This window comes from Alexandromys fortis, unplaced genomic scaffold (genome assembly GCF_014885135.2).
Source record: "Alexandromys fortis isolate MF-2015 unplaced genomic scaffold, M_Fortis_MF-2015_v1.1 scaffold_4, whole genome shotgun sequence".
NCBI lineage: Eukaryota > Metazoa > Chordata > Mammalia > Rodentia > Cricetidae > Alexandromys > Alexandromys fortis.
Genome location: NW_026067944.1, coordinates 3,267,792 through 3,283,325, shown reverse-complemented (window position 1 = coordinate 3,283,325; position 15,534 = coordinate 3,267,792). Strand labels below are relative to the sequence as shown.

Below are 15,534 nucleotides of genomic sequence, written 5' to 3'. Positions count from 1 at the left end.
AGTTCTATCAAGAACTAGAAATGAACTCTGCGTGCATCGTATCACTTAAAGTTCCATGAAAGTATAAAATATTTCTATGTGCGTGACTATATCTGAGGCAAACATCATTGACTTCAAAACTTGACTAAAAGAACTTCCGATCAACACATCAGCAGCGGCTTCATCCAGTACGAGTTACAGTAATTCCATCCAGAGATCTTGAATCTGTAAGCACGTATAATATGACCTGCTGCTTTGCGACATCACAGTTAGGACACATTGTGACAACAGCGTCTTTTACACAGAGTTTATCTACATCACAGAGCTGTTCTCCAGCCGAGAACAGGCTGCTCACTGCTGGTCCACTGCAGCTCTGCGGCTCCCAGCCTGAGCAGTATTGTAGGACTCACAGATCTTACATTTCATGCCTAAGATATGGAATTGGACTGTGGATCGCCCATTACAGTCATTGCAGAGAATATCCACAGTCATATTCTGGTACTCAGATGGCATAGGAGTTTGTGCGACCTCATTATCCAGCTGTCTCCCAGTACTGCGTCATATCTAAGGCGGAATGCGTACACAGTGGACATCTGTAGCTTTCTTTTAACATTTCTTCGTAACACGTTCTATGTAAGAGATGCCCACACGGCAAAACATGAGCAACAACGTGGGACGTGTGGATGCCCTCCAAACATATTGGACAATTCTGCCGAGAAACATTTTCAATACACTTACGTTTTCCTCGAAGATTCATGGCATAAGTTACTTTTCAAGCAGAGGCCAGCTGGACTGGGTCTGAAAAAGCATGGGATAAAACAGGTCTCACCAAACATAGCGGACAATGAGGACTGCTGAGAAGTCAAGAACAATGGCCCTGGGTTTTGATCCTACTGCACATACTGGCTTTCTGGGAGCCTAGGCAGTTTGGATGCTCACCTTACTAGACCTGGATGGAGGTGGGTGGTCCTTGGGCTTCCCACAGGGCAGGGAACCCTGTCTGCTCTTTGGGCTGGTGAGAGAGCAGGAGTTGATTGGGGGAGGGGGAGGGATATGGGAGTCGGTGGCGGGGAAGAGACAGAAATCTTTAATAAATAAATAAATAAATAAAATCTTCTTTTGGACCAATCCTTGAGGAGACAGCCTCGGCCTTAGTGCCGCCCTTGCTCCAGGCTGCAGACGCCATCTTTCCGCACTGTCGCCATCTCATGCACCTCCCCTTGCAATCTACAGAGCCTTCCCCAGTTTGGAAGCCACACCTCAGAGCAGCAGGACTCCCTCTCACAGCAGCGGACACCACGGGCAAGATGGCGGCTGCTCACGTCCATTTGTGTTTCTTATCTTAGCCATTATAGCAGGTGTAAAATAGAAGCTCAGTCGTTTTGAGTTTCATTTCCCTGATAGCTAAGGATGTTGAATATCTCCTGTTTCTCAGACATTTGAGATTCTTCTGTCGGGAATTCTCTGTTTATGTATGTACCCCATATTTAATTGGATTATTTAGGGTTTTAATGTCAAGTTTCTTTAGTTCTTTATATATTTTGGATATCAGCACTCTTGGATGCTTAGTGAAAATCGCTTTCCATTCTATGTGCTGTTATTTTGTCCTATTGACAGTGTCCTTTGCCTTTTTTTTCCCCCCTTTGGATGCCTATATTCTTAGCAGTACTTATAGTGATATTTCTGAATTTCTGAATTTTCCAGAACACCTTGGTTCTTGTACTTTACGACTGATTATATTCATATTTGGCTATCCATCCTGGGATGATGTGGAAATTTGCCTATTGTTTTTAAGTCACTCTGCACATTAGTTTTCATTTTGTGGATAAGGAAAGTTAGTTACTATCAAATACATACAATATTTGAGGACAAACCTTAAGTAAACTTTATTTCAAATGTTCTTGAAAGAATGCGTCCATCACTGTTGTATGGAGCTGTGTGTTGTGTTCCTACAGCCCAGCTCCTGGTCGCCTGGCTAGCTTATGCCCTGAAATAACAACACACAAATTGTATTCTGTTAAACACTGCCTGGCCCATTATATCTAGCCTCTTATGGCTAACTCTCACATCTTGCCTTAACCCATATTTAGTAATCTGTGTAGCACCACAAAGTGGTGGTGTCTTACCGGGGAAGATTCTAGCGTATGTCCATCTTGGGCTGGAGCTTCATCGTGTCTGCCCAGAGAGGAGAAGCATGGCGTCTGAGCTCACTTCCTTTCTTCCCAGCATTCTATTCTGTCTACTCCACCCACCTATGTTTTGACCTATCAGGCCAAGAAGTTTCTTTATTAATTAACCAATGACCTTCCCACATCACATCACACTAGAAGGTAATACTTAAGTGATTTATAAAGACTTCTCTATTTCACATTAACAGTATTTGATATCAATGATGATACAGCATGTTGTAATAAACTTCTGTACTCCTGGGTAAAATGAACATTAATTTTCTTTGAGTCTTAACTTGCTCAGATTTCACAGCTTAAAACATTTTACATGGTTTAGTTTTCCATCTTAGTGTTTCAGGAATTGAATTTTCAGCTTCAATAAACTGTTTAATTTTCTTCCTTCACAAACTTTTTACCAACTATTGTTTTCCCTTCTGGGCTATAATTTCCTTTTCAGATCTTGGATTATAACCATGAATGGTTTCTTCGAGTAACTCCCCTACAGCTAATGTCTCTAACAAGAAATGGGCAGCCTAGGTTGAAAGCATGAAAATCACTATTAAGAGGTTTTGTGATAGTTAAATAAACATGCACACATATAATAACTGTAAAATAGTTGTGAACATACTGAAAAAATCAACACATAACTATTGGACTACATGGATTTATTTTTCACAAGGAAAGAGACGAAACTGAGTTTCTCAGTTGCACAGTACTTCCTTTTCAAAATTGCCTATTCCTTTTCACCACGCATGCACACACACACACACACACACACACAAATTAAATATTTGTGAGATTCTAAAGTTTACAATATTTTTGTAAATTTTTAAATTGATTTTGATTTTTGTAAGCATGTGTCTGCTTGCTGTACTTCCACTACAGGTGCCAGGGAGCCCAGTAAAGGATCTGAGTTTATTGGAACTCAAGTTTCAAACAGTTGTAGAACACCTGAGATGGGTTCTGTAATTCAGTCTCTGGTATTCTACAAGAACAAGGAGTGTTCTTAATAGTCAAGTCATTTCTTTGGTCCCAGTAATGACATTATAAAATGCCAATGTTAGTGCTCTTTTAATTACATCTTTGAGAAGTTTTGATTATATTCACCCTTTCTACCCCCAACAATTTCCAGGTGTACCGTCCTTTTCCTTCTCACTCTGCATGTTGTTTGCTTGTTTCATCTCATAAGGACAATTTGTGCTTCCTAAGCACCATAGGATATGTGGTTTTCCACTGAAACGACATGGCTTTTCATGGGTTACATTCTTAAATAAAGGTCATTTTTTTTCCTTTTTTAGAAACAAAAGAGTACCAATATTTCATTGATTAGAGTTAGAACTTCCAGACCAACTCCCCTCCATTAGTTAGAGTTTGGTCTCACTTGCCAAGGTACAAGTCCTATATAGCCACAAGTGCATATAACCACAAGTGCTATAAGTTCATGTGTGTAGCTGTCCTATCATTTCCAGAAGACACTACTTCCTTGTAGTTATCCACCACTGATTCTGAAACTCCTTCTGCCCCCTCTCTGAATTAATTCTTGAGCTATAGGAGGAGCAGATGCACTATTGATGTTCCCTTTCAGCCTGAACAGTCTGAAGTCACTTACTCACTGGATCTTGGTCAGCTGTGAGACTGTGTTGATTAGTATCTACTGTAAACAGAAGTTACTCTGATGAGGACTGATAGATGCCTTAATCTGAAGATACAGGATAAAATTATTAGTAGTTAATTTAATATTGTTTCCTTTTTAGCAAACTAATACTAGTAGATTCTCTTCTAAAGCTTATAATTTTTCTAGTTATAGATTCTTAGACTGATAACATTGCTCCAAATGGGCTTTAACTTCTGAAATCCAATCGCAGAGAGTCATTCACTTCTATTATGTTCCTGTCTTTATTGTTTGAGTGACCATGTCTTGCCAGGTCATTCATTATTTGAGTTTGCATGGTTCACATATGAGTAAGATGAATTTTGTTTTTTCTTCCCTGGTAGCATGCACAACAGTTTCCAGTACTGTGAAGGCTAGTCAGCATGGGAAAAACCTTTGCAGGTAAGTATCAGCTTGATTTCTCCATCTTCTGCAATTCAAGTATGTGACAGTCAGCAGCAGGATTCAGTTCTGAAGGATGGTCAGGGACATTGACAATTGTATTATTTGGGAATTCTTGAGACCTCGTTGGCCAGCAACTTCAAAAGAAGTAGCCTACTCCTATTACTGAACACTTTATTTCTTAGCCTTTGGTGCTCACAGGGGACATTGTTGCCTTATTGTGGGATAACTCCATTGAATTCCTTCATGTCTATGTACATATACATATATTTTAAGAATCTGTGTATTATATTTCTACATGTTTCTTTACAAATTTTTAATGTTATTTATCGCTCCCAGTTTCACTCTTCTCATCTGTTCTCCTCTTTCTAAACTCAATTTACTTCATGCTGTATCAAAATTCCACTTTAATCCATAATACCAGTGATTTCTTTCGTCTCTTCCTTGAAAGCCCTTATCCATTATCATTAGTAATTTTATGGGTTCTGTAGACATTCCAACTATAATAAACATATCTAATGACTGAAAATATTTAATATGCACAAATGAGAGAAAGGATGTTGAACTTGTCTTTCTGGGACTGAGTACATCACTCGGGATATTCCAACCACTACCACCTATTTATTTGCAAATTTCAAAATTTCATTTTCCTTCATAGCTGAGTCTTATTTCAATGTGTAAATATATCATATTTTCATTATCCATTTGTCATTGTGTGATTAGCGTCTATCCAGTTTCCTTTTGCTGAATATTGTGAAAGCAGAAATTAACATGAGTGAACAAGTTTTTGTGTGATAGGATATTTGGGTAAATGTTTGGGAAGGATGGGTTAATATGAACATAACTCATTGTACAAATATTATTAAACTCATTCATTGCACATAGTTAATTCATTTGGAATCAAGGTTAGTGGTCTTAATCAAGGCATAGTAAAATGCAGAGTACCAAACAATGAATGCGTGCTTGCATAAGATGCAAGCAAAGTGTTAACTAATTGAACAAGAGTTTTACCTTAAATGATTGATAAATTTTTAATAAATAAATAAGTTATTTTAATATTGGACTAAGTATCCTAGTTTTAGAATCACCATGATCCTAAATGTTTTTGAGAAGAAATATGGTAAATCTTTCTGAAACTTTAGCAAAAAATGAGCTCCTTCTCTTTAATCATAATTTCACTTTCTCTACTAACAAATAGTATTTGAAGCTTGAAATGTGTGAGATCAATTTCCAACTCCAAATATATGACAGTTGAGTAGGAGTCACATTGGCAAAATTGTGTCCATTCATCCCTAAAGCTATTAGTTCTCAGGCCTGCTGATAGAAAGATCAATGCAACACAAAAAGTAGCAAGTCAATGTAAGATTGAGAGCTTTTCTATACCATCATTATGAGATGAACATATTTAATTCTGAAACATATATTTGGAAATGTGTAAGTGTAATAAGATTAAATGAGAACTGGTTGCAACTTGAGAAAAATTAGTCATACTGACTTGATAAAATTTATAATGGTGGTGAATATACTACACATGAATAACACACACACTCATTTTAACTTATAGACACATTATTTTATAAATGTAAGAAACCATAAAAACTATAAAAATGTACAACAAAGAATGTTTCTATCATGATATGTAGCATGTCCTATACTATTATATATATATATATATATATCATTAAAAGGAAGAAGCTTTTCCCAGTGAGTCTCTTTTTATACAGCATATTATCCATCTCCAAAAACATTAAGAAGAAAAGAGTCTACTTTCAATAAAAAGGAAAAACACAACCTTGTATTTTTTAGTATTGCATTTTCTCTTAAATATCAGAAAAGCTCTGTTTTCTAGCAGCATACATTGTCAGATTTTAGGTATTTACTAGTTTAAAATTGAACAATATTGTGAATTTATACTTCTCCTGTTGCTCAGGATAACTATATTCTAAACATTTTTTAGTCCTGAATATTATCCTACTGATCAGCATATAGATTTTATTCTAATCTTAGTCAATATTGTCATGTTTCTAGTTTCTATTCATACAGTGAATGATGTGGGATTTCCCTCTCTATGGTATGAATACCAATGGTTAATAAAGGAACTGCCTTGAGTTTATGGCAGAACTGTAGGGGAACAGAGCCATTTGATAATACACAGATTAATAGAAATAGATTAAATTAATATGCAAGAGTTAGCCAATAAGAAGCTACAGTGGATGGGCCAACCAGTGATTTAATTAATACAGTTTCTGTGTGATTATTTTGGGGCTAAGTGGCCAGGAACTAACTAGTGGCCTCCCCTCCTCCAACAGATGAAAAGCTCTGTGAGCATTTTATTACATGTCTAAGAATATGAATTTGTAAGACGTATCATGCCATATAGTAAGTAAGAATTTTTGCTTGAGGAAAAGAAAAAAATGGATTCATCCACATATTAATTGTATTTTATATTAGCATGTTTAGCTGATGTAATAAAAAATGTAAAGGGAAATGGATGGGTTTAACAAAGGAATAAAAGAAATAAAATAGTCATTATTCAGGCCAAAATTCTACTAAAATCAAAAGTGATATTATGGGATATGACAAACAATGGGAAATTATTTAGTTCTACTTTTAAATGTTTGAGATTACCAAAAATGCTTTTTAAAAGTTATCATTTATGAAAACATGAAATACTTAGAAATTTCAGACAGTGTGAACAAGACATGGCCATTACAGTATGAAACTTGATTGACACTAAATAAAATAAGGTGAAATATATTTAGAAATTTGCATTTGTCTGTTGATTGTATTAAGTACAATTAGAAATGAATTCTTATTTTTTAAAGAAAATTCTAAATTTTTTTCTCTAGATTTCAAAGGTCTAGTTTTATTGCAGTACCATTGTCAAATACATGCACATTCTAAATATTGGAGAATAGTACAGATTATCTTGATTAAGAAAAATATATATATGTATATTACAGAATTCAAACAGTTTTTTTTAAGATACATTCATGAAAATAGTGTGTTATTGGCAGAAAGGTCACTGTCTCTTCCTGCTGCCTGAAGAGCCCTTGCTTGCCTTTCCCACACTATATCTGCCTGCACACTGCTATGCTTTCCATCAAGCTGATAATGGACTAAATATCTGAACTGAAAGCCAGTCCCAATTAAATGTTTTCCTTTTAAGAGTTGCTGTGATCATGGTGTCTCTTCACAGCATTACATATCCTAAGATAGACGTTGGTACCAGAGACTGGGGTGTTGCTGTGATAAGCTGGACCAGGTTGTTGCTTGGAAGAATGTGGACTCAGGAAATTTGGACTAGAAAAGAAGCTGAATGATTTAAGCAGATCTTCATGGGTCATGCACGTAGTAGGATGGAAGGCCGTGGTGCGGAGGGTGAGTTGAACTCTTTGAACCCTCACTCAGAGGTTTTATAAGAGAAGAATTTTAGTATGTGTCCTAAAAACTATGCCTGTAACAGTTTGGCTCCTTTTGGCCCTTTTCTGAAAAGTCTGCCTGAAGTTCAACTGAAGAGTCTTGGTTTAATTCCATTGGTAGAGGAAATCCCAAAACAGCCTAGTATTGACCGTTGTGTGGTTGCAAGCATTCACTTTTATGAAGATCTGTAATGAAAAGGAGAAAGCTGAATTCAGAAAATGCAAAATAGACAGTACAAGAAGAAAAGGGGCAGCGAGAACTCCCATTTTCAGAGAGATAAACAGATGAAAAAACAGTCTGATATTAAATAGAATGAAGAGAGTGGTACCCTCAGGGCAAGGTCCCACGCAACTAAGTTTCCAACTAGTAAAAAGGAATTAAAGAAAAGAAAAAGCTCAGAGCCAGGTGTGAGGCATATGCCTTTAATTCCAGCGCTCTGGAGCAAGAGACAGGCAGATCTTTGAATCTGAGGCCAACCTGGTCTAAAGATTCAGTTTCAGGATTGCCAAACTTAGGCACAAAAGGAAAACATTGAAAACAAAAAAATGGTGATGACATAATTGAATAAGGAGGCCATGTTCTAGCCCCGGAAAGCAGCAGAACATAGCAGGTTGAGCCATATGGTTCTGGCTTTAGAGTCAAGTATAGAAAGGGGGATGTTCCTCTACGGTTAAGAAAAACAGCTGATGCCAGGCATGCCTCAGGGGTGGCCCCAATGGAGGCCTAGAGACTTCATTGTGTGAAGCTGTGAAAGTGAAGCCCGAGTTGTCTTGGATACCCCAAAATATTGTAGATGCCAAAGCAATGGGATGGCTGCCTAGAAGAGTGGCTAACAGGGCATAAAAACAGCCCAAGAGGAAGAAATGTGTCGCAGTCACCAAACCTGAAAGGAGTTGGACATCTGAAGAGTGTTCTTACTTAAGTCATGGAAATGCGATGTTTTACAGTTTGCCCAGATTCTTTTCAGTCTTGTTTTGCTTCAGTATTTCCCCAGTATGCTTCCTTTCCTTCATTTTGAAATGGTAATGTCAAACATGTGCATTATATGTTAGAAGTATGTGTTTTTTTTTTACATTTTGATTTTACAAAGGATTACAGTTAAGAATTGTTATGAGTCTCAGAAGGGACTTAGGACTTTGGATTTTTAAATAAGTTTGAGACTGTTATAGACTATGAGGACTTTTGAAGTTGGACTAAATGCATTTTGTACTGTGATATAGTTCCAAGCCTTTGGGGGTCAGAGACTGGAATGTGGTTGTTTGAAAGAAAATGGTTCCCTAAAGTAGTCGTACTATTTGGACTCGTGGCTTTGTTGGAGTTGGTGTGGTCTTGCTTGCAAATTATGTCACCGTGGAGGTGGGCTTCCAAGTCTTATATATGTTCAAACCCCATCCAGTAAGACAGACCACTTCCTGTTGACTGTGCAAGATGTAAAACTCTCAGTCACCTCTTGAGCACCATGTCTGACTGCAAGCTACCATGTGCAATAATGAAAAAAATCTCTGACCTGAAAACCTCCCAATGAAATGTTTTCCTTTGTAGGAGTTGCTGTGATCATGGTGTCTCTTCACAGCAATAGAAACCCTAACAAAGACAATCTACTTGAATTGATTGCTTGGATGTCTTGTCGTACAACACTTTTATAGGGCTACATACATTTCCAATAATGAACTTGATGGGGCTAGCTTTAGTTGCTTATTCTAAGCCTAGGGCCAATGAAATGCTTTGTGCGGAAATATGGAAGCCAAAACCGGGAGTTTGTGATGTCTCTTTCTTGGTGTTACTGCTGATGTGGGCTCTTTGGTTCACTGTATCTTTTACACAGCAGCTTTATGTGCCGCTACTCTGGGGGTCTGCTCTAAGTAACTTTTCCTAAGTAGCTACTTAGGGGGCTCTTTGACACTTTACAACCTGGAGATTTAATCTATTGGAAGAAAAAGCAAAGGATGATTTGTTTTGAATTTGAATCAATAGGAGTTTATCAGGCTCCCACAGAGACCTGTGTGGAGTCAGAGAACATGGCCACCTGCACACCTTCACAGAACTGAAGCTTATAAAAAGAAATCATGGATCCAATGAGGCCACCATGGAGAAGACAGCAGAAGGGAAGGTAAAGAAAGGAGATTTTCTGCTGTGGAAAGCTGGAGGCTACAAATCACACTTAGAGACATGCAGCCCATCACTGTAAAGGAGTCTCAGGGTCCTCGAGATGGATTATGTGGGCCTTTAAATCACTGAAATGGCCATGGCCTTTAAATTTGGAGATGAAGCTATCCTGCAGACAAAATTTGCAAATGGTTACAACACAAATCAAATCTGTACATCACTTGAGAGGCTTATCAGCATGCAAGGATATGGATTTGGCTAAACTTAATGGAGTCTCTGATTTTAACTATAGGTCTGAATTCATCTCACCCACCCACCAAACCATGATTCAAAAACAAGGTAGTCAGTAATCAGGTAGAGTGCCACATATATGTCATGCAGCCAATGGTCCCGGATTACTGGCAACAACATTGTATTGTCCTCTTTACAAGCAGTGCTTTGTGGACCTGGATGAATGCATGTGCATCTTGGTTAAAGTATTTACTGCTAAACTGGAGAAAGAATAACAGCGCCTTGTAGCTCAAGATGTTTAGGATTCAAAATTTAATAAAAGTGGCCATGGTTTCTAAAAGCTGCATTCCTGAGAGATCAAAGAGCATGCTCTGGCCTTTGGCCGCCTTTTCTCTCATTCTTTAAAAAAAGAAACCAACGCTGAAACCCCAAAACCAATATCCACATGATGAGCGACTCATGGTCTGATCTTCACAGACACTCATTTTACAAAGAATATGAACTGAGTTTTCTCTTACATGTGCCAAGGCCTTAGATATTAAGTAATATCAGATGACAAATGAAAAGAATTCATAATGGGCATAACACTGCTTAATGCTTTCTCAGTGTGGCTTTGTCTTAGCTATATTAAAGAAAATAAACCTATTTAAGTATGTTGTGTATTATCTGCTAATATTTTCAGCAATGTCTATTGTTTCTAGCTGACAACATTAATCTTCAGAGCATACTTAAGTTAAGGTTTGGTGGCTTGCTCACTGATTAAATACTTGTCATGCAAATGTGAGGAAGTGCGTTTGAATCTACAGAACACACATAAAAACGGGGTGGGCATTGTGGTCACATATAATGCCGGCCTCAGAAGACAGAGATGGGATTTTCCAAAGCATTTTGGCTGCAACACTAGCCATGACAGCCTTGGTTTTTGTTGAAAGACCTTGTTTGCAGAACCAGTTCTGGGACCTGACACTTCATTTCTTCTCCAAGGGCATACATACATAAAGGCAAAACACTCTTTTTTTTTTGGTTTTTCGAGACAGGGTTTTTCTGTGGCTTTTGAGCCTGTCCTGGCACTAGCTCTGTAGACCAGGCTGGTCTTGAACTCACAGAGATCCACCTGCCTCTGCCTCCCGAGTGCTGGGATTAAAGGCGTGTGCCACCATCGCCCGGCTTAAGGCAAAACACTCTTATCCATAAAAATAAAAATAAATCCATATTAAATAAAATAAGCCCTGATGATCACATCTTGTAGATCAAGAGTTTGCTACTTTGTGCATGAAGGAATTTAATGTGGAAACCTTTTATTAAGATATTTGTTAGTAAGTGATAGGGTCTTGAACAAAAATGAGGAAAGCAAAGACACACATATTTTGCCTATTATGAAAGAATAATTAAATAATTTGGCCAAAGCAATGACTAATTTTTTCATATTCATAAAATTAAATATCATATAATAAAGCAAATTTCATGATATATAAGCACTTCTTTTCAATTTATTTATGTTTTGCATCTACAGAAATGTCTATAAATTTAATTGGAAAACTATTCCCTGGAGGAATTATAAAACATTATGCTTTGTATTATGGAATAAAAATTATTAATTTCAGAGAATTTACCCTCATTTAGTCATCTCAATTTTCAATTTTTTTAATCTTTTTTTATAATGCTTTTAAAAATGTGTCTTTATTTTTACTCAAAATTTTTCAATGTCTTATTACTGTACGAAGCAAATAATCTTTTTTTCTGTTTCCTTTCTTTTTCACTTTTAAAAAACAAAACGTAACAAACAAAACCCTCTCTGCTTTTGAATGCTGTGGTTAAAGGTATGCACCACTATGCCTTACTTAAAATAGTTCATAAAAAGCAAAATAAATGAAATGATGGATTTCCAGTTGGTGTGCTCTAAAATTATGTGATTATAATTACATCATACCCCTTCTCATTGCTTCACCGAACATTCCCAACTAACTCTCTTTGCCCTCTTTCACATTAATAATCTCTTTTCTCATTAATTGTAGTTATATAAGCTTATACATTCTAATATAAATATGAACTCCTAAATGTATAGTACAACCAGCTCAGTCTGGACTTGTAATGTACTTGTATGTATGCTTTCATTACTGCCCCTAAGTAAAGTAATCAAACTTCATAAGGGAAATTTCTTTTTGAAACAGATGTAGTCCACTATGTAAACCATAATGCCACATAGTGATAGAGTAGGTAGGCTTACAATATATTTTCATCCATAAGGCTCAGAGATCATTTCAAAAGAGTGGCTGGAATAGTATAAGAGTCCAAAGAACAGGGAGTTTGTTGTGGGATTGTATATTTGAGTAATATCAAAAGCTATACTATAAAGTTTCACCAAGATGACTGACTATATATTAGTTGACTTCATGCAAGGGCAGCCGCTTGTTCGTCCTGGCCACCCTGAATGGAAATAATCACACAGAAACTGTATTAATTAAATTTAAATCACTGCTTGGCCCAGTAGCTGTAGGTTTTGTTTTTTTTTTTTTTTTTTTTTTTTTTTTTTTTTTTTTTCATCTTAATTTAACCCATTTCTATTAATCTGTATATCACCATATGACAGTGGATTACTGGCAAAGATTCAGCATGTCTAACTCTGGCGTCTCTCTGGTGTCTCCCTGACTCTTTCCTTCTCCTAGCATTCAGTTCCATTTTCTCCTAAGTTCTGCCCTATCAATAGGTTTCTTTATTCATTAATGGTAATCACAACACACAGAGGAGACTCCCATTTTACTTCCCCGTTTATGTTTAAATAGAAAGGAAAGCTTTAACTTTGACACAGTAAAATTACAAAACAGTTATCAAGCAAAACTTGGTAATTTCAACATTGCAAATGAGACTTTGGGTGATTGCCCAAGTAGCCTGTTGTCTTTGTCATTTGCTCCACATTTTGGAAGTTGCTTGATTGCACTTTCTGCTTACTCAGCTAGTATTATTTCCCTTTTCAGATCTCCGATGGGGTTGAGCACTGGATAGTTGTAGTTACTTTCCTCTCATGACTTGGCCAAGTTATTTATTATACAAGATGTAAACTCGCTAGGATAGGATAATTATAGAATATATTTATACTTATAGTATATAATTTTGTATTAGGTTTAGAACTCTCTTATTTACATAAAATGGGGAGGTGCTGTAGGAAGTCTTACAGCCAGTGTTTACCAGACCACTGGGGCATGGCCTCTTATACTATATATGCCGGTGTAGAGCATATGTCTGGCCTTTTTTCCGGCTGTGGGATTCAGTTTCTGATCTCTGTTTCAGGAGAGGATTCTGATTTGTGAGCCTACTCCTAAATAAAAACTGTCTATTTCTCAATTCTGAACTAGTGTGGGATTTCTTTTAAGCATTCTTCCACATTGACTGAAGACAGCAATAAATATGTTTATGTGGATAGGGAAGTACTAGGAGATCTCAGACCCTCACAAAGAACTACAGGAAAGAAAGGAAAGGTGAGAGTAACATAGATTGTGTTTCCCAAGAAAGAGCACACCAATTGATTATACAATACCAAGTGGCCATTTTATTTGTGTTTGCCTTTAAAAAATATTTTAAGCCAGGCAAATGGTGCATGCCTTTAATCGCAGTATTCAGGAAGTAGTGACATGGGGATCCCTAAGAGTTTTATTTTGCTGTTGTTGATTTGTTAAGAGTGAAAGAAGGAAAAAATGAAAATATGTTTGCTTAGTGGTGTAGCAAGACATTGAAAAGTTTTCGGTAAAAATCAAGAAGCATGTTATAAATTTAGTTTCAAGTACATGACGGAATTTTATTATATGTAGATTGTGTGCTGTGTTATGGGAGGGAAATTAAACAGTGGTATGAAAGGTTTTTCATAGAAGTGGTTAGGACATCTTGGAGAGAAGACAGTGAGCAGTAGATTCTAAGGAAAAGGTGGTTATGGTAGGAGACATCCATCCAGAACATTGGGTATTCTGTGAGCCAAGTGAGCAAAGAGCGTGAAAGACAACTGTGTTCTATTATGCTAATTTGAATTATAGTGTTGTAGACAGAAGTTGGAAATTGGAGATGGACATACAAATAGATATTACAGAAGAAGACTACCAGGTCGGCATTTAGATGGCTGTGACTGATACATCTGGCTTCCTCCAGGATACTTAAGTACACTTACAAAATATCATTATCTTGATATATGTTTACTTTATTCAGCATTTGTAATAGCTATATGTTTTCTCCAAGGGGAGACATCTGTGAGAGAAGGAACTTCAGTACCTGGTATGAAACTAGCTTTTCACTGTCTCCGACTTCTAGGGTACAGTTGAATGATCTCTGTGTAATTCTGACAACTTGCTTCAGACCGTTCATTTTCTTGGTACTGCATTTTCTGCACTTGTCATTGTGCGTACCTTCATGGTACACACGTGGGCTTGAAGCCAAACAAATAAAAATATATCTATCTCCCAGCCTTAAAATTCCCTGTAAGCCTATTGTACATAGACGTTAATATGTTGAAAAATGTTCTTTTTAATAAACTGCCTTTAATATATTTCCCCTGTCAGCCAGCCAGTCTAAGAGTTACAGAGTATGGGAAGAAGAGAAGAGCTACAGATACTTTTTTTTTCTTTTTCTAGCTGTCATTGCCTCCATTTTACTAAGAGGATGGGAGTGATTGAAAGGTAAGGCAAATCCTACAAGATCCAGACCCTCATTGGTCCATGACTATTTCAACTGCCCAAGATACCTTAAAGAAAGAGAAAGGCAACCTCTATTACTATATTTCTTCCTCTCTTGACAGCAACATTCTCAAATATTCATATATTTAGGAGAGAAGATAATTTGGGCATGATTTTTTTTATTAAAAATGAAAATTCTCACAGTTTGTTCTAATAATGGTTTTCCATCACCCAGCTCTTCACAGATCCTCCTCACCTTCCAACTGACCCACCCCAATGCCTCAGAAGAAGGTCAGTTTCCTATCCAGATCCTCATAAAGAAGTGGAGAAAATGCCACTATCTATTTTAAACCAAATCACATCGACAGTTAAAGAATATGTGTGTTGAAATTAGATAAAGACATAAAAATATTGCTGAATTGTCAGATATGTCTAAGCAGCATTACAGATCAAGGCAATACAATACAAACCAGCTAGAGAATTATGTGCCCATCAATCTTAATCTACTATGCTTTTATTTTCTTCTCATCTATTTACTAGGTGGCAATGCTGCCTTTAGGTGCTAACTCTATTACTTGGAAATAGGTTTTCCTTAATAAACCTGACATTTCTTAAGGGCTGGCTTTGCAAACTCATACTCCCACATCACATAGAAGAACCCTAATCCAGCACCCTTCACAGAAATTCAGTTCTTTGCAGCATATAATAATAGTACGAAAGAAAAATAACATACAAGGACCAAAGAGATGAGATCAGGGATAAATTCATAAAGCTTTCTGTTCTTCATAATTCAAAATTCTATGAAATTATTTTACATGTCTTTCTCTGTTTTCACTTTGCCTCTGCTTCTCAGTCAAACCTCGAGTTTTTAATATTTTTTGGATACATTAGGAGTTGATAAGATTTTAGTTTTCAA

At 36.8% G+C, this 15,534-nt stretch overlaps 1 pseudogene; it reads right to left on the bottom strand.

The window, feature by feature from the left end:
* Positions 1-227: 227 nt before the first annotated feature.
* LOC126505704 (RING finger and CHY zinc finger domain-containing protein 1-like) lies at positions 228-736 on the bottom strand (annotated as a pseudogene).
* Between the last annotated feature and the right edge of the window lie 14,798 nt (positions 737-15,534).